The sequence below is a fragment of the Agelaius phoeniceus genome, chromosome 2 (genome assembly GCF_051311805.1).
Source record: "Agelaius phoeniceus isolate bAgePho1 chromosome 2, bAgePho1.hap1, whole genome shotgun sequence".
Taxonomy (NCBI): Eukaryota; Metazoa; Chordata; class Aves; order Passeriformes; family Icteridae; genus Agelaius; species Agelaius phoeniceus.
The window spans coordinates 86,294,465-86,314,694 of NC_135266.1; the positions used below are offsets into that span (position 1 = coordinate 86,294,465).

Below are 20,230 nucleotides of genomic sequence, written 5' to 3' on the forward strand. Positions count from 1 at the left end.
TACTAAATATTTGCATGGCAACTGTGCCAAATAGGGTCAAATTGTTTTACAGAAGAGTTCACCTAACTGCAGGGGAATTCTGGAGGTACCATACCAAACGGTGGCCACAGGTTACTTCACATTTTCACCTGCATGCAAAAAAATTGGCATGAGGGTCTCCTAGGATTTTATTCATCTTTGCATGGTTAAACAGCTGGAAGCAGTAGCCATTTACAAGTATTTTGGCTTTTGTGTGAGTACATGGAAGAGCCCAGAACAGAAACTGAGGAATTCACTACTGTGGCTTAATCTCATGGACTCAGAACTACAGAATATCACAGAGGCTTGAAGGGAGCTTGGAGATCATCTAGTCCAGTGCTCAAAGCAATGTCAGCCACAAGAGCCCAGGGATGTGTCCACCCATGTTTTGAATGTTGCCAAGGATGGAGTCTCTGCAGCCTTTCCAGATAAAGTGTTCCAGTGTTCAAGCACTCTGCCCCCAGTCCAGAAGCTTTACAGGACTAATGTTTTCGTTTCTCTGTGGTTGATTCTCTAATACAGAGGACACATCTGTGTAGAATAATAATGTTTAGTCAGTAGACCAAAAAGCTCTCTTTGCCAGCCTGACAGGTTACCAAGGCTGAGTCAGGGAAGTGTTCATAAATAATTGAGTTTTCTCAGATGAAGCAGTGTGACTCTTGGCCTCAGTATTATTATTTATCTTATTTAATAAAGGGTGTTCTGGGGAAAATTCAGAATCAAGAAGAGTTTTGTTAATGCTGAAGGACGGTACTGGTATCATAGCCAATTAATGTGCCTGTTCCTACTGATGATAAGTGGATCTGTCGCCTGTTCATCTGGCATTGAGCCTTGAGGCTTACATAATCATTTGTGGCTATACCCAAGGGTTTTGATAGTTAATGTTTCAGCTTTTACAGGTCATCAGAATTTTTCAAGAAAGATAGATTTGGTAAATAGTAGTCTGCAGTAGTCTGGAAGTGGAAACAAAACAATATTCAGAGGATAAGGTCTGTAAAATGGGCCAAAACTCGTCTGAGGAAGAATCTTTTCAGTTCTATTTCAAAGTTTAGGGATAGGAAGAAAGAAATGTGTGACAAAAGAAAAATGCATCAAAGGAGCTCTGGTGAATCCAGGCTGGCTTAGCCTTCATGGGTTAATAGATAATTTGAAACTGCTGTTTTCAGTGGCTCTGAAATTGCAGGAAGTGGTTTGAGGCCAAGAGGGAATAATGACTCCAGGAGACATAATTTCTAGGGAGGAACTGAGGTCCTGCAATTCTGCTTTGGAGGAAACACAAGCCACAGAATGAAATTCCTTGCAGTTTCAAGGCTAGCAGAGAAACTGATGGCTGGAAGAGAGAAATCTGAGGAGGGAAGCAGAAAATATGAAATTATCTCTGTGTGTCTGTGTATGTGCAATGTTGTGCCACATTGCCAAGCCTTTTGTCCTTTAGCCAAGAATCTGAACTGAAAACCCTTTTTGTAAAGTCCTTCCAAAATGCACCACAGCTCTCCAATTCCAAGTATTCATGTTATCCAAGTTCAACATGGAAATGTTGTGATATGGGTTTTGAAACGTTTTAATGATTACTGTCCTCAGATAGATAATGGACAGGCAGAAGACAGAGGGAGGGAGGGAGAGAGGGAAGGAGAAAGAAGCTCTGCTCATTTGACATTTCTTCAGATAAGAAGACAGTGATGGCCATGCACAACTTGCACCACTCTCTTTGCTACTTCTGATGGTTTTCTATCAAAGGACTTACATCTAAGAATCATGGACAAAGAGAAAAGCAAGTCTTTACAGATTGATCCCACCAAAGCGGCAGAGGCACAGGAGTTAGCTCAGTCTAAATTTAATCTGCCAGTTTCCCTGGAGTCAGTGGAGAGAGGCACCTTCACAGGGCAATTCAGAGAAGGAATCTGACTGCAAGGGCAGCATTAACCTTTATGACTGTTCTGCTTTTGCCAAGAGTCAATGGGATCAATTCATAGCTGAGTGGAGAAGACTTATACCGGCTAAGAAGCAGTCCCAGCATCAATAAAACTACCACAGTGTGTTCTCTGTATCACAGAACTGCCATATGTCTCCACTTATGGGGATTGGGTATGGGGCTGTGGAGGGAATTGCTTTTCTGGGCAGGTTAATGTAACAAAAAGAAACCGCTCTGCAGCCATTAATCTCCCTAAAGCCCATAGTCTCAGTCCTCCTGTGCTGTACTCAGTGCTGTGCTTCATTATGGAGTCTTTAAACACCTCAGCTAAAGAGAGAGAAAGTAATTTAAAAAGAAAACACATCTTTGGCTCCTTTAGTTGGATTTTTTGAGAAGTAAGGTTCCTCTTGGGTTAAACTTCTTAGACTTTTCTAATTTTGTTTATATTGTATTACAAAGGCCAAATGCTATTGAGTAGACCCAAAAAGAATGCCCAATATTAGAATATTTATTAAATCAAGATAAAATAAGGTATGTGAAATTGTGAGTTTTAAGTATTAGAGCATTTTGTTATTTTTATTTTTCCTATTTCCAATTTAGTAATAAAATCAAATGGTCATGCTCTTATTTTTAATAATAATCTTACAGTACTTTAGGAACTGCAGCTTCAACAAGAAAACATAAATGAATGCTTATGGTATAAACCCTACTTTTATTTAGTACCTCGGAGGTTTGGTGAAGGGTTGTTTGGGCCTTTTTTATCATCCAGAGGTATCCAATAACAATTTTCTTTATTTTAATTATGTCTGGAATATACTGCTCATTGTAAACAAAGCACATAGTTATATAATGTGCATATTTTAGCTCAGGGATTTGAAGCAGTCTACTGGGCTAGGATACATGCTCTATATTTCCATTTATTTTCTCATTGAACTTTTTCAGGACTTCTGAAATACCTTTGAATAATCTAAACTTTCTGTTATGACTTTTTCTTTTCCTTGTCAAAATAAAATTATAAATACATTTGTGGAGCTCTTGGTGAAGTAAAGAGTTACTGTTTCTGATAGTTGCTTCACTGCTGTAAATCAATATACTGCTACTTACATCAGCCAGGCTACTGTTTACCCCAGCTTGAACGTCTTCTCCTTCAGTTCCAATATTAACTCAGTTAAAAATAGTAGTTTTATATTTAAACCTCTGCTTCCTGAAGTGACAGTAGGTGGGCCAACTTGTAACATGATCAACATTTACAGCATTATCTCTACTGGAATTTATGCCAGCTCCTAACAAGCAAAATATAGTGGCTTTCTGGAATCCCACTGCTTTAATTTTTACAAAAAGGCAATATTAATTAAAGAATGAAAAATATGAGCTCTGATATAGCATGCATACATGTGCATAAGTAGCATACTACACAAAATTTTTGGTATCTTGTTATACAACTCATTCCTTGAAAATACCTGTGGAAAGGGGTGATGTGCTGCACTTGTATATGTGGAGAACAGGAGTGAGATGGGGGGATCACAGAGTCCTGTTGTCAATGCATAACTTGTGATTTAGTACAAAGTTTAATTTTACAATAAACTTAGAGATATTTGAGGTGCCCCAAGCTGTTTTAGATGCCCAAGGTTATTTAAGAGACTGGCAGAAAAGATGCAGGATTTGCAAGAAACCCATGTCTTTCTGGACAGCAGCTGAAGGACAGTCAGAAAAACTAGGGCATCTCTAGTTGCACTGGACAGTTTTATGTGGACAGCTGAGCTGGGCTGCATCTTGCATCTGCAGTCACAACTTTTCAAGCTATTTTTTGGTAACACTGAGAGGCATGCTAATTGTGACCTATCAGAAACTGTTGGCCCTTAGCAAGATCATATACTGGCTCATTTTCTCTGCTGTGCCACACATTATATTAGTGAGTGTTGTCACTAAACAGAGTGACATTACCCAGTGTGTCTCATGATAAATATAGATTCAAGTACCTCTAAAACTGAGAGTTGTCTTCAAGTCCCTATTAAATATAGAGCTGCTAAAAAAAGTGCCCAGGACATTACTGAGTGAAGGTGTCTGAGCAATATGCAGTAAGGGACTGAGATAGTAATTTTGATGATGTATGTTAAAACAGTTGGACTCATCCAGGTGTCAGACATAGGAGTGTCTCTGCTAAATTTCTTCCAAAAAAGCAATATAATCTGCAAAAACCTACAGTATTTTAGTGATATTTAAAAATAACAAAATATACTTTATTACCAGCATTAAGCATAAAATATAGACAGAAAAGGAAGAAAAAATGCAGTTAGAAAGTTTGTCCCACGAAAAACATACTGCCTCTTTCTTCATGCTTAAACATGTGTGCGTGCTAACTTAGGTCCAGTTTCATTCCATTCAGCTTGGAGCACCTTACATTTGATACACTCCTTATCCAGCCTTTAAGACCACATCTAATGTGTGAAGCCACCAATGGATAGTGGCATGGTGTGCATATCTTGGGCAGGAACAAGCCTGGAACATGTTATAACTATTCCTGGGGAAATCAGAGCATGGGAAGGCAGCATGGACATGGCTGGCCTCTAGATATGGAGGTAGATACCCATTTATCCAAATCAGTACAGACATTAACGACAGGTACCAATTACTGTCTGATGTGATAGCCTGGCTTTTGATGGAGGTACTCTGGCAGATAAGAGGGAATCTGGGTCTTAGAATCCTGACAGCTGCCATGCAAACAACCTTTACAAATCCATGCCAGTCTTGTCTGACACTCAACACCTGGCTCCTTTTCTGTAGTGAGGATGGCTGGACCATTGCAGTGGCGCACTGATTTTTGTGGATGGTGATCACAAAAAGGGAATTGAGAAGAGACCACCCGAGTTATTCTGACACATGACTTCAGTGCTTTCTATTCTTAGACAGATGAGGATCTGAAATATGTAAGTACACTATCATTGTTTTTTAGATTTATTTGTAAAGATGAGTCAAAGAAGTACAACTCTTAATCTATCATGGGTATGGTATTTAGACATTTATAATTTTCTTTTGATGTGTGTTTGTATCTGAGTTGATAAATCAAGATTGTTCTCATGATATTTTAAGCAGTGTTATTTGTCTCCATCCTTGTTATTTTTAAAGAAATGAAAAGAGCAAAACCCATGAAATTATATTTGCAGTGTCATTTAAATTTATTGCCTAATAAGTAGTGATCACTTTAAAAATCCATTTTTTTCCTGTGTTGTTAAGAAGAGGTTTAACCAAAGTGATTTAATCAAGATGAGAAATGATCCCAGGTTCCTGAAGCTTGAATAAATGATATTGTCAATGTTAATATGCTGGTCTGGAAGTTCATTTAAAGTATCAGAAATAACCTAAATATAATTTCATGGCAGCTCATATACTACTTAGCATAATTTATTCCTTACCACAGAACCTCCATTCCCTGTGCTTTACCAGCATTTCCAACTCACCAAATACCTACCAACACTCCTCTATTTACCCCTGCATACTCCCAGTTCAAGTAAAGATAACACTTTTTTTCCCACCTGTCACTATAGGACACGAAAGAACACAAGCACACACCACTGTTCTCAAGGTGAAGAAAAAAGGGCAGTTTATTTTCTGACTCTAACATTTATAGTTTTCCAAAAGTGACAGCGGATTGGAGGGTGACAGTGACACCTTTCCAATGACACTGGTCAAACCAACAGTCTATAAACTTTCTCCTCCTCCATAAAGGAATGCAAAACAATGAGTTATTTACAGAAAGTGTGTGAGAAAGTTCACTACAAGAATGTCAACAAAGGCTTAGAAAATCTTAAAAAAACAGGCTGACACCCACCAAATAAATTCTATATTGAAGTACAACTTTATCTTGACTCCCAACATGTTTCTTGAATGAGAACAACCAAAATATCACGTGGATATAGTATTTCTGATTCATCTAATGATGTTGCATAAGGTGCCTTTTAGATTTCTATTATCTCCCATAAATATGTTTGTCTGCAACAGTTAATAAGTAGAACTTGTCAGCCGCAGAATGCTGTACCTCAGGTTTACAAATGAGTGTCCGTCCCAAAACATTTCAAAGAGAATGAAAGAAATTTGAAATGTTCCTACATGCACCAGGACTTCAATGAGCCATAAAGATTTAGAAACACAACTGGGCTTATTTCTACAAAATGAAGCCAGGAACACTGTACTTTAAAGTACAGAAATCAGTTAACAAGATTTGTAATGTACTTGTAAGGACAAGGCTGAGTCCTATGACACTTCTGGTTTTGAAATTCATCACAGGAGAATATTTTTACTCAGATAGGGTTCAGAGTGTAGCTTTATGTCTCAAGAATGTAAGGATTCTCCTTTGGTTTTAAGCAATAAGCATAAGCTTATAAATGTTTTCTTCCCCCAGTCCAGGTTATAAAACATATCTCAGATTATTGTGTTTATATTGTAATGGGACTACCCTGAATTCTTGCAGCTTTGGGCAAGTTTTTAAACATACACATTGTACCAGCGACAGGCAGATTGTTCTTGAAAGGTCTGAATTAAAATAAGTGTATTTTAAAGAATATTTTGATTTCTGACTGTAGCTGATTGGTAGAAATTGGTGTAACAACAGTGCCATGATATCAAAACCCTTGTTCATGTGGAGGTTCCCAGAGGTATTGCAAGAAAAAGAACTATAGCCTAGGCATCTTCACTGCACTAGAGGGAGAAAACAAGGCTTTTCAGGACAAATAAAAAGTTGTGAGGCAATAGTAGAGCTCTGGCACTTCATTTCAAAGAAGAAAATAAATAAAAAGCTTCTGAGTGGAAAAATGAAACTGTTGGACATTTCTGCAGCTGTGCAGATCTGTAAAGGATGCTGATGCTGCCATGAAGTATCTGCATAACTCTAGATAGAAGCTTTTGTATCATAATTTGTTCAGCAACTATCAAAATATCTCATTCCTGAAAGAAAATGCCCTCCTCATAAGTATTAGGACTTTCTTAAAGGAAGAAAAAAAAAAAAACTTGATTGCCAGAATTAGATTTTAAGAGACCTATCAACCTAACCCAGACTTTTTGACAGCTATGGAAACCAGCCAAAATTGTATTAAAAAGTGGTATTGTGCTAGGGGTAACTATGCCCTGTCAGATGTATTGCATATACCCGGCTGTGCGCATGGATGTTTATGGATATGCCTATACAACGTCAAATCAAGGGGAAAAAAACAACTTACGGGAAAGTGAGCTAATATCTGGTTGTTCATGGCTAAAAGATACAGCGTGAATGCATTGTCCTGGCAAATGAAAGTGAAGGACATAAATGAAAGGGTATTCCCATAGTAACTTAGTGGTTCAAGGACATTTGTCAGTACTACATATCTGCTGGAAAAGAGTGGAAGGGGGATTCATTCATCTTAGTTCCTGTGGTTGCTATCTGCTTGGAAATTGCATCCATTGCTACCTGTATAGGGAACCCTGACAGCTGGGGACAATTTGAGTTATTTGAACCATGCATCTCTCCACATGTCACCAGGAAGGGGATTTACATTTGAAATTGGAATTGGTTTATAACCTTGCAGAAGTGCACAGGAGTAATACATGGATCTTATCAGTATGTCTGGCCAGTTTTGAGTTCCTGTAGAAATGTTGCCACATAAGGATCTCCTGAGGTACTCAGATATCAGTGTGATTAGCCTGGCAGACAGACCTTTGTATTGGGGAAGCAAGGTCAATGCTCCTGGGACAGCAGGAGACATAAAGATTCAATAATAATACCTTATTATTCTATCAAATGATATTTGCAGAGCGTTTCAAAATCATTATGTGAAGGACAAAGGATGCTGTATATATAGAGAAGTAAAGGCTGACATTTCCACGGTGCATGTAGTTACCAGAATTCCATGCAAGTTTGAGCTTTGGAAGAAAAATAATCTTTGGCTGCACACTGTGCATGTGGGGCCTCCATAACAGACACACAGGGAGCCACTGTAAGGCATCTACAGAATCAAGGCTCTTGCTTTGCTGGTGCCATGTCCTCAAAGACTCTGAGGTTCAAAGACCTGTTTCTACAAGGTAGGGGGTTCATGGAGGCAAGAAACATACAGTTCTTGATAATTTTTGGTTTTGTTGCTTCTCCAAGCCCCTCTTGACCTAGCTGAATTCTGGTAAAAGCTAGACTATGTCTAGGTAGGAATATCTTCCCTGAGCCAGTTTATGGGAAGTGTTGTGATTCCTCTTGTTAAGAATGGTCAGATTAGTTAGCATGGTTTTTCTTGGTTTCTGCTAAGAAATTGACTTTTTTTCTGATACTTCTGACAGTCCTTCAAGTTACCCAGACTGCAGATTAACACACTACAAAATAAAGCACTTGGTGCTCCATGTCAGGGTTCATCTCTGTTGTTACGCAAAAGGGACACAGGAGATGATCTCAAATAGTCACCTGACCGTGCCCAGACCATGTTATTTCACACATTGTACTCCTCGTGGTTTGTTCTCTGTTATCACATTGCAGTTTTGGGTCCTGCTCAGCAGTCAGAAGTTAAAGGCAGTGGTGTGGCCTAGTGTGGAGAACACAGGGCTGAGCTGCGGTAATTTTACATCTACTCTGGATTTACAAGGGTTTGATAGATTATATCAGTCTATTCCACACACTTATACAATGAAATTAATAAGATTGGCTTACATTAGAATAAAAATACCCCTTACAAATGCATAGTTTTATTATATATTTTTTCTGTTAATGACATATTCTTTCCAGAAAATGGGCCCAGTATGGGAATAGGTGATATAATCAGACCCTTGAAGCCTCCACTATGCAAATTAATTTCCAGTACCCTGGAATATAAAAGTACTCTACCTCTTTCATTAGACATGGATCATTTCTGTAATGAATGGTTGGCATTGCTGCATGATAATTTATCAGGATTTGGGAAAAGCATAGAATGCCAGCAAACTGGCAGATAAATTTGATTTTGTTTTTAGAGCTGGGACAAAAGAAAACATATTTGCTGATGTGTGGAGTAATTTTTTTCTCAGACATAAACCAGTTAGAAGAACTACAGTATGTGAAGTGAGGCACAGAGTTCTCCTAGAAACCAAAAACAGCTTTATAAACTGAATATTTTTAAAGTAATTTAAAGATTGACAATGTGCTAGCTTCAGGTTTGAAGTCACTACCAGTGACTTCAGCCTTTGAGAAAAAAAATTGCATAATAGGTGGAAAGTGGTTAAAGAAGGAAAAATGGCCAACAATTTTTTTAAAGATTTTCCACATAAAGGTAATCAGGTATTTGAATAGGTTGACCAGAAAAGTTGGGTAATGTCTACATGTGGTGACTTTCAAATAGTGGGGCAAGTTCTTGATCCACCTAATATATCTGGTCAAACTTGAATTATTTTGTGATTCCAGGAAGGAAGGCCATCAAAGATGAAAGTTCAAATTAAAATCTGGAAAGATAATTTTTTCATCATCCAAAGGCATCTCTGTAACTCTGGATGTTGTAGTGGTGCAGGGTTTTTCTCTGTTTATTTGCTTCCAAGAGTGAAGGACAAGGCCACCTTCTCTGACAGCCCTTTGAAACAGTGTGAGAAGAGGTCAGATAAATTTGCTGACACTCATATTTAGCTTCAGCTAAGCATTAGCTGAAGTTCCCTTTCTCCAAGTTATCACTTTTGTAGTGGGGATTTAGCACTAGTCTTTTCTGCACTAGATATACCCATGTAAAGTAGTGGGATGAGATTCTTAGCTGGATACTTTCCCATCCTTACAGGTTCTCTTCATGTGTCATGTCATTGGACTGCTGTACATGAGCAATGAAGGGAGCTGTTATCAGTCCCTTCAGAATATTCCTGTTAAGGAGGAGGTTAATCCTTCTGGGTCCTCAACTCAGGCTGTTCCTGACAGCAATATGATGGACACAGTAGACAAATCCAAACTGCCTGAAGAGTCAACATATGGGCCAAATGGCTTCTCCCATTTTTAAATTTTCCTCCCAAAACCACTGTGATTTGCTTCAACATCAAGCAAGACAGCCAGCCAACAGATAGGTCATACAGACAACACTTAGATACTCTGGAATTCTCCTACCATCTGCTTCCAGATTTCTCATCTCCACTCAGTTCCATCCTTTTATCATTTCTTCCTTTTCTACCAATGATGTGAGTGGGGGAAGCACATTTTTCCACTTGTCTCCTTGTTTCTGGACTAAAAGAAGGCAGGCCTATAGGCAGGAAATCACCAGTGCGTATATCAGGACTGAGATTTGCGAAGAAGGCTCCATAATATCCATTATATCTATGCTGTTCTCACAGGTAACTCTGCACTGAGCCAGAAGAGCAATTTCAGGCTCTTCAACCCTCACAGAAGTAAGATTCCTAAATTGGATATTCTTCTCAGGTTTTCCTGAAGTTGGATCTAGGTAGTCAAAATGTTCTTTTCTTGGCCACTGCTCTGTTGCACACTGTATTGTCTTCCCTGACTCTGATCTGTGCCATTTTTGGTGGCTCCAGCTGCAATATCTGTGTAAGATACCCCTTGAAAGGTGTTCTCCTGCCTCTCCAAATTCACACCCTGCTGCACAAGTCCTAATTCACCATATTTTAGTAAAACATACACATCTGAAGGGTGTGTGAAGCATAGGATTGTCTGAGCCACATTCTTCTGCTATGTCAACTTCCACTGCACTTGGGTGGCCTTCAGCTGATAGGAGAGATTTGAAGTTTCATACTATTAGAATAGTTAAGGAGGTTTTCACAGGGAGAAGATTTACTGTGAATCTTGCAAAGTAGATCTTTGAAGCAGTTTTCTGAGTATTTTTTTCAATACCTGTGTGGCTAGATAGCACAGTCCTCAGTGTATCAGCAGGTACAGCAATTATGTATTTTAAGTTGGTTCTTAAAAATGCACCCAGCCCTGTAAAAATACCTTTATCCTTTGCATATAATAAGGATGCAAGATTTATTCACCTGCTTCTTATCTTCCTATTGCAGATAGGGCAGGTGGGAAGCAGGCCTTCTGCCACAAGAAGGTGAACTCTGAATTTGGTATGTGATCCAAAGGACAGAAACAGTTAATTCCTCTGGTCATCTTCTTTTCATTAGAGATGGCTTTTGAAAACAGAATTAAATGAAATCCAATGTCTTTTTCATAAAATATTTGAGGGAAATCTTGTATGACACCCCTTGTCAGTCAGTCCTGTACTATCGTTGTTTCTTCCCCCACGCTACCCCCCTCTTCTCCCCTTCCTTTTTTTCTTTTAACTGACATCTGTCTGGAAAGACACAAACAAATCACAAGCTGGTATCGTAACTAGGATATTGTGGAACTCTTTCAATCCTTCAGTTTTTTTGCTGATAAAGATAGATAAATTGCAAAGTCTATATTAATAGGTGCAAGGGGCAAAAAAATGAGAAAGGCTTCAAAAGGCATATGCAGAAACAATTCTGGAGTATATTGAGAGGATTCTTTTTGAAATCATATTTACCCTCTTACTAGTAAGTTTTAAAAATAGATGCCAGGTTCTGCAAACTCTAAAATCATCATACAATTAATTTGCCTTTTCTCTACAATGAGTCAGACTCAAGGTAAGGATATACTTAACATTTGAACATTTGATGTTCCCTTTCCATTAAATAGTGATGATATTTCTAGCAGTTCCCAGTGTTTTAGCTGAAGTTTTTAGTGTTTTAGTTATATGCCTAGTACTTTTCAAAAATCAAGTTCAGGACATGTATAAAATTCTGTAGTAATATTTCCTACTAACTCTGCTACTTATTTCCATTTCACTATGGAGTGAAACATTAGGTTATTTTACATTTACTAGTGTTCCTGTAATCAGTTGTACTTCACTTATCTAGGACCTCTTATGAAAATTCCCCATCTCTTGAAGTGTTAAAGGCCATGTTGAGAAGGACTTAGAACAACCTGGTATAGTGGAATGTATCCTTTCCCATGGCAGGCGTTCTGGAACTAGATGGTCTTTAAGGTCCCTCACCAACCTATATCATTCTATGATTCTTTATCATCTGTGATAGTTTCACACTCAGTCAACCCCACACGGCTTCACACCTGGCTTTAGCTCTTTCAAACCATCAGTACACAACCTAAACTGGAGTTCATACAGATCCACCTTAAGTACCTCATGCTGGTTGTGTAACAATAGGTGAAAGTATGTGTAGGTCAAAGGATTGCTGAGCATCTTTAGCAGAAGAATTATTATGCACAGCAAAACAATTTTCTTTCTAACCTGTGCAATAGTATCTTTGATGATGGCATTTTCTATGTTAGAAGGATTCATTTTAAATTCAAACATTATAGCCCACCAGATTAATAAACAACATTTGTGAAATAATAATAACTCCCTGAATGTGTTTTTTCACTCAGGAGATTGGACACTGATATTGAATGGGTGTCTTTTTTCAGGATCTGGTGGTGATAGATGGCACACTTTTTGCTGGGCTATTGATGTACAGGGAGCCAGACTGCCCGATAGGTTCAGCACACATAAAGCCTGGATGTTCCTACTGCAGTGTAGAGTTGTGTAAGAGAGCATGGACAGATATTTTGCTGGGAGGTTCTTAAGTTCTGAGTTTTGTGTTTTCTCTTCGTTTATGAGTGGAGACGTGAATAAATCTGATACCTTCAGAATATCTTTTAAAAAATATACAAATAAAGAACACAGAAAGACTTAAAAATTTCATCAAGTTTAAGTATTAGCAAGGATAGTTAACTGGACATCATCAGCTCTGTTTTCCTGAAGACACTTGAGAAAGCAGAAATTTTCAGATAAGAAATCTGGCTTGAATCAAGTGTTGCCACAAAATATTTAGAAAATACTATTTGGTTTTAGAGTGATAACTAGAACACCTTTTCTTTCCTCCACTAGTCACTCATATGTTCAACTTTTCAATACCAACATGGAATTAAGTCTGTGTTTACCGTGTCTTCACAGTGACCCTTCCAATTTCTGCTAATTTTCAAACTTTAGCTGAAAAAATAAATAATATAAATAAATAAATAAAATCTGAAAATATAAAATAAAATAAATGGACCATTCTTTCATGGTATGACTGGGAAAAGTCTAGATGAGACCATAGTACATTTTGACTGAGTGTTCTCTGCCCCTCATAGGTGTGATACTTACATTGTACAACTGTAAGTGAAGATTTACATCTCTTCCCAATGGGAATAATTGGTTACCAGCATAAGTATGCCTTATGCCACTGATGCTGTTCTTCCCCTGTTGTAAAGGAAATAAGATGCAGAGAATCCTGATGCTCATAAATTCATAAATGAGTTTAATTGAAAACTGAGTTCTACAATACTATAGCCATACAGTTAACTAACTGCCCTTAAAAATGACCAAGGCATATAGGTAAAGTAGTATGGTCTTGGCTTTTGAAAGCCTGGAATTGTGGGCCTGCACAGTTCAGGAAAGAAGGCAATGATGGTACGACACAGTCCTGTAATCTCATCAGGGAGCTTTAGCTCCATATACATTTCATAATCATTTAAAACCACAACTGTATAATTATTTTGCTAAAAAAAAAACCAACTCAAAAAACCCCCAAAGTTCTTTCAGGATTCAGGATGAATATTTGGGCAACATTAGAACACATGGTCTCTAGAGAGAGACTAATATACTTGTAGCAAGGCAACATGAACAAAGTGAAAGGCACCAGATCCACAGCACTGCTGGCCATCAAAAAATGATGAAGGCAGACCTGAGAGAGATTAATTTGTAAAATAAAAGATGAAAAAATACATCTGAGCAGGAGGAACAGCACAGAAAAGAGGGGTAAGAGTGAAGGGAAACAAGAGGAAAACAGCAAGTAGAGCAAGACCAGAGCTGAAATGAAGAGATGGTGAGGCGATGGTAGGAACTGTGGGAGCATAGTTAGGGGGCTGAGGGAAGAGAGGAGCTGAATTTCTACCTATATTCTGAAGCTGCTTTTCAATAAATGAGTATATGGATTACATCAAGATGAAGAAACCTACTTTCCCCTTCTGTTTAACAGGCTCCCATTGTCTTAAATCTGTGTTAAGCCTGGCAGTTCGTATCCTTGACCTTTTCTCCTGGTCACTCACTAATCACAACTCCTTGGAGCCAACACTTTGCTCCTTCAGTTGCCTGCAGATGCTCCTTTAGGAAAGTGTGGAAGCAGTACAGGCACCGGTGATAGAAACTGATCCCTGGGGAAATACCAGTAGTACTGTGGGAAGGGTGTTCAGGCTGATGGCTGAGATGCAGAGACACACGCATCAGCCTGGGCGCTCTTGGTTCATAGTAATGACTCTTTGTTCCAAAGAAAGAGAAATTTTCTTGGTCTTCTCTAACTTTTTGGTTTACTTGTGCGCTAAAATGAGTACCAGGCCAGCACAAGAAGGGAATATTGACAAATCAGTTGCTACTCCATCATGGAGTAATACCAAGCAGACTCTATACTTGTTATTCTAATCACACCTTCAATTCACTGTGACAGATAATTCTCCAAGGGGAACTGGCCTAGACAATCATGAAAAATAGGGTGATTAGAACAATGTTTGACTTCAAAGGCTATTTGATGGGACAGACTAAAACATTGGTCCTGCACAGGACAACCCCAAGAATTACACATTGTGACTAATAACATTGTCAAAATGCTTCTTGAACTCTGGAAGGCTTGGTTATGTGTCCATTTCCCTGGGTAACTCAATATCTAAGTCTTAATTTTACAGGCTGGTCTTACTTTTATTTAAGTGGAAAAGCTTACTTGCAGCAGTTTTGCCCTAATAGTTTAATAGATTATTTACGAATATAATGTCATGTCTGGACTCTTGGAGGTTCCTTAAAAATTTGATTTAATTTTTCCTTTATTATTGAGAAACATCTGTCCTGGAACCTGAATGTTAAAGAAATTTCAATCACTGTATTCACTGAATTAGTACACAAGGCATATAGCTGCAGGAGTGCTCCACATTTCCTTCATCTGCAAAATGCTTGGATATAAAACAAGCATCAATAATTTTGCTGGATGTACTGCACAGAAGGAATTTAGCTTTAAAAAGACAAGTAAAATTAAACTTACAGCTCTGGGAAGAATGCCAATCTTTAGTATTAATAATTAATTCCATTGTTTTTAATTCACTTATAATTACATAAGTTGATTTTTCTTTATTGCTAATTAACAAATATTTAATTACTTTAGCAATTCAGTAATGTTCTTGATGACAAAATATTTAAAAGAGGATGCAGTGCAGAGAATGGCTTTAAGGGATTTTGAAGGGTTTTTTTTTCAAATTGTAGTTACTTAATGCCAACCAGCACTTACAATCTGCAAAAATCCCTTGTTTGTAGAGAGGCTGTGTCTTGAAAAATAACTAAAGGTTAATTATTGAATCTATCTCAACTATAGTAAGTCATATATTAAATTAAAAGCCTTTGTAAAATCCCCACAATTCCAAGTGACCCAGACAATTAGATCAGTAACCTAATTTAATGGTATCATAATTTCAAAGATTTTTGAGGTCACAGAAACCACTAGCTCTTCCACCTTGACCTCCCATTTAATGGAGGTGATGGAATTTCATTCATTCCCAGTTGGAACCTAGCAACTTCTATGGACAACTCTTACCTTCTGAAGGGGCATTGAGCACATAAAGAGACTCAGATCCCATCACACAACTGTGCTTTAGTGGTCACGTGTACTAACTATTAATATTTAATTCACACTTTTTTCTAGTATGAATGTGTTCAGCTTTGCCTTTCAATCTTGATTTGTGCCTTTCAATACTAAATAGAGTGTGCTTCGACGTCTGCCTTCTCCTCTTGGATTTATTTGTGCACCCAAAGTTTTTCTCTTCATGTCTTTTCTAGTACTTTTACTTTTCTTGGCATATCATTTACTTGGGACAGGGTAAGTTAATTGATCAATTTCTCTATTGATTTCAGGCTGCTTCTGTTTTCTAGCAAATGACTGGCAAATTCTGAGGACTTATTTTTTTTCAACATTTTTCTTAATTCTAACTTGGGAAAATAATTTCAGTTTTTCCCACCACCGCTCTTTTCTTAACTAAGACCTGCTGTTTAATTTTGAATTCCTGGACAATATCTATAAATTAAAATAAGGCCCTTCATTGTCACACAGTCCCAAACAAAAGCCTGTCAGTTAAAAAAATAGATATATTTATGGGTCACCTGCTCTGCTCCTACAACTGCTGATAACAAGCACATGGGAAGGAGCTTACTTTAGCCAACTTTTACCTTTCAGTCCAAGTGTTTCCCATTATTGTGTAGCTACTGACCCTATGAGAAAAGAATTCTTTTCTGGTATTTCTGTGTTAGAACCACAAGAGCCATGATTTAATAGACGTGCTTATAGCACATTATACATTACAGGCGTCTTTTCAAAGATTTCAAAGCCACATCTTGACAGTTTCATTTTTTTAAAAAGGTGCCTTTAATAACTGTTTCTTGCTGACTTAAGAAATGAGGGAAGAAAGTGTAACTTCAAAGTGTTGGCAAAATAATATGAATTATACAAATGTAGTTGTAAAGTTGTTTCCAGTTACAGTAGTAGTAACTCGAGACTGATAGCTGGTTTCCTCTTTTGCAAGTGTTTCCAATTTAAAACATATCTTTTGGAGTTGTTCCATGCTGTGTTGCTATTCTAGAACAAACCAGTTCATTCAACTGTATTTTCTAAAATTATTGGAAGCAAAACAATAAACAATACAAAAAATACTAATGAGTATAGTAAGTAATTGAGATACTCCCAGTTCTTTCAACTAAAGTGCTAAAAGGCATAATTAACACAAGTGGAACTAAAGAGATCTGTAAAAATTCAAATCTGAACATCAGGACTCGTGTTGCTCAACACAGGGTTGATAAACCTACTGACAAGTTTTACAGATATACTGTCATAGGCAGAGATGTTTTTGCCTGCTATGCAGTATGGCAAAGTAAAAGAAGGTAATGAAAGATATTAATATTTAAGTAGTTAATCATACATTATTAATAGCATTTAAAGTGGCATTAATTAGGACCCTTGCATACCTTTTCCCATCAGTCCTCTATGTTGCTGATCAGACTAATCATGTAACCTTACTGTACCATTGTCCTTTGACCAGATGCATAATTATTAATTATTATTCTTACTGCTGGCACTGGGACAACTAGACTTCGCCTTCAGCACTGCTTTCACAGTTGCAAAATTTTGAACTTATGCAAATAAACCCTTGGACCCCTGTAGGTTTTATTCTTTTATTCCCCTTTTTCTCCCTTAGACTTTTTTTTCCCTTCTTGTACCTTTTCCTGTTGTTGCACTTTCCTTCTTCTTGTCTTCCAATAGCAAGGGTGGATTTCTAACACTGGGAAGGGAAAACTTTTGGTGATGAGGACACTTAAGACCAGGCACAGATTATCTACAGTGATTGTGAAGTTTCCATCACTCTGAGAACAAGTAAAACAAACATCTGTCAGGCATGACCTCCCTCTAGTTTACCCTGCCTCGGGGAAAGGGGAGGATCTGGATGACCTCTAGAGATCTTTTACTAGGTTTCTGTGAGGGGAATAAAGCAGGTTGGGCTCACCCCAGCTCATGATTATGACCTGATCTGTCCCATGTTCACATACCTTGCAGTGCTGTATAAGTCCAGGGAGCATCCTGACCTTGCCTGAAATATGGTGCATACCTGCCTGTAGATATGTGCTGTGACACATATGTGCACAAAACTGTGCGCTTGGTGTGGTGCTTGGTGTACAGGCTTGGGGGCATGGTTTGGTGGTGGACTCGGCAGTGTTGGGTTAACAATAGTTGGACTCAGTCATTTTAGAGATCTTTTCCAAAACTAAATGATACTACAATTCCATGGATTTTCCCCCTCGGTCTTGGAAGTATATTGACAAAAAGAAGACCTAATAATGATTTTAAGTGATCTTCCGAGATCACTTCAACATGTTTATTTTTCTTCTTGGTCATCTGCAGTATAATTCATAAAGAGACATGGTTTCCTGGCAGTCAAAATAGAAGCCCACCAATTTCTTTACAGTGTTGTCAAGACTTAAAAAGATGAGTTCTTACTAATGATGTGAGGTGTGCGTAATCCTGTGCCCAGAAAAGGATTATATGCTCTGACAAGGTCCTTTTGTTAGTGTTTTTGGGCTAGCAAATACTTTTTGTATTGAAACCAGTCCCCTTCCATTCTCCAATTGCAGCACCTGGTCCTGTTGCACAATCTGAGAATTTGTGTCTTCCTCATCCATACACACTCTGTGATTGGCTATAGACCTAGTAATGAATATAAAATCACCACAGGTTCACTGTTGCAAAGTGACTTTTCCTTTACTCCCCCATTTCACTGCTTTCATCCCCTGCCCTACAGAAAACCTGAATGAAAAGATAGAAAAACAGGTAAAGCTCAACCCCCCATCTCTATCCCCAGTCTCAAAAACAGAGACAGGGGGAGTGTTTTCTTCAGTATGCATTATGCATTATGCAGGGGGAGTGTTTTCTTCAGTAATATTATCCTGGGAATTATCTTAGAGAGATTGACCTGTGAATAATAGCCAAGCCTCAGGGTTAGCCTCACAGTAATTATTGCTAGACATTTTCACTAGCCATATCCTTTCAGGTCAAGAGGCAAGCATGAGGACTCACATCCCTACTTCACGGCAAATTATTATTCAATTACAGTGACTTTTGAACCTGACCAAATGTAAATTGAATTGTCCTTCCTTTAAGATGTTTATTTGTGAGAAAAAGTCCAGGGAATTTAAAATGCAAGATACGTAAGCAGCCCAGACGGTATGAAGAATCTGCGACTGTAATGAAATACTTTGGAAGTTCTCCATCCACACAGTTTTGGAGGGATCTGTATTTCACAGGTGTGTCTTTATAGCAATTTGAACTATTCGGTGTCAGGCATTCTTCAGCAAGCTAGTTCATGACAAGGAAGTCACCCCAGTATAAGCATCTCTGTGCACAGAGAGGACATTTTAGAAGAACAAGACAGTTGTGATGCAGCAGCTCAGGAGCTGTATTAGCCTGATTCTATTCTAAGATGCACTCCCAGGCTGGGTTTCATCCCGGCTGGAAGAAGCTAGCGGTATCAGATCAACAATTAGAGGATTTGTGCATGCCTAGCTCATGTGAAGGTGTAGTCAATACCCAGAGTTTAGTGAGGGATAAATCCTACCCTGCGCATGTTCACAGTAAGTGTCTCTTTGTATATCTATGACCTACCCACAACTTCGGACGAATCTTGCTTGATTAAACCCTAATTGTGAGTCTCTTCTTGGAGCCAGAGTTGTCATGTGGTGGGGTACCATAGCTCTGTAAGCTGGAAAAGTGTATACAAAGCTCAGGGAAAAGGGGTTAGATGTTGGAGTAAGAGTACAAGTCCCATGGTAGCTTTTTTTCTATGAGAGAAATCATTTTAGCTTTATGATGCAAAGGCAGTAGAGAACTGTACGTGGTTAACAGCTTTTGGATAATGTAAATTCCTTTATTCTTTCAAGGTCATCAGCGTGAAAACCTATTGAAATGAATCCTTAAGTGGACATAATCCACTTCAAATCATAACTTGCAGGTATCTGTCTTAATCTGACTTATTGCAGGAATGCCTTAGACCATGGAGAGGGAACTAATTTGAAAATGCACTTGACTTGTTGTTAGTTATTGGTATTCTGTGTTTGATTTTGATTTTGCATGGGGCTTAGCTTGCATGGGGAAAAATCAATAAAATCTGTTTCAGTTTTGTTTATAGTCTGTTTCTCCCTCTGGCTGCCCAAACAGTGGTGGTTACATATCAGGGTCTATTCTAGGACATGAATGTCTAAAACCAGGAGGGTTTAATTTGATTTTTTTTTTTTCATTCTGGGTTTTATAAAGATTTTGTTTTAAGATAGTATGAAAGAGATTTCTTAACAAAATGCAAGTTTATTTTGGAAAGGAAGATGACAGAAACCCAGGCTGGGATTAGGTGCATCTGATCAAATGTAAATATTCACAGCTGAGACAGTCATCATAGACTTGTTTTTTTAGCCAGTGGAGAGAAACAAGCACATTCAGGTTGAAAGATTTTTCATTTCGGAAGACACACCTAAAATAAAACCACATCATATACGCCTAAAATTCTCTGCTTCTTTCTGGGGAATAAAAAGCAGCCCAGGATGACAAGTTTGGACAGAGACTGGGGATGACTAAAATTATATGATTTTCCTTCCTATCTGCATGGGATCTCTCTCTATCACTCATGCTGAAATTGCTCCACTGTGCAGAAGAGACACTCTTCTTGGATGAAAAATAAGGGCTAGAGATTAATGTCCTAACTGTGCAGCCATA

General features: G+C 38.2%; 1 protein-coding gene across 14 annotated transcripts in view; it reads left to right on the forward strand.

Moving 5' to 3' along the window:
• TENM4 (teneurin transmembrane protein 4) overlaps positions 1–20,230 on the forward strand; it is a 1,543,936-nt gene that overhangs the window by 1,038,606 nt on the left and 485,100 nt on the right. For 13 of the 14 annotated variants that reach the window (XM_077174070.1, XM_077174074.1, XM_077174077.1 and 10 more), the window contains one exon: positions 4,715–4,857. The exons of the other annotated variant lie outside the window; for it this stretch is intronic. The gene's annotated coding sequence lies outside the window, so the exon portion shown is untranslated. The remainder of the gene's footprint in view (positions 1–4,714; positions 4,858–20,230) is intronic. 14 annotated transcript variants of the gene reach the window in all.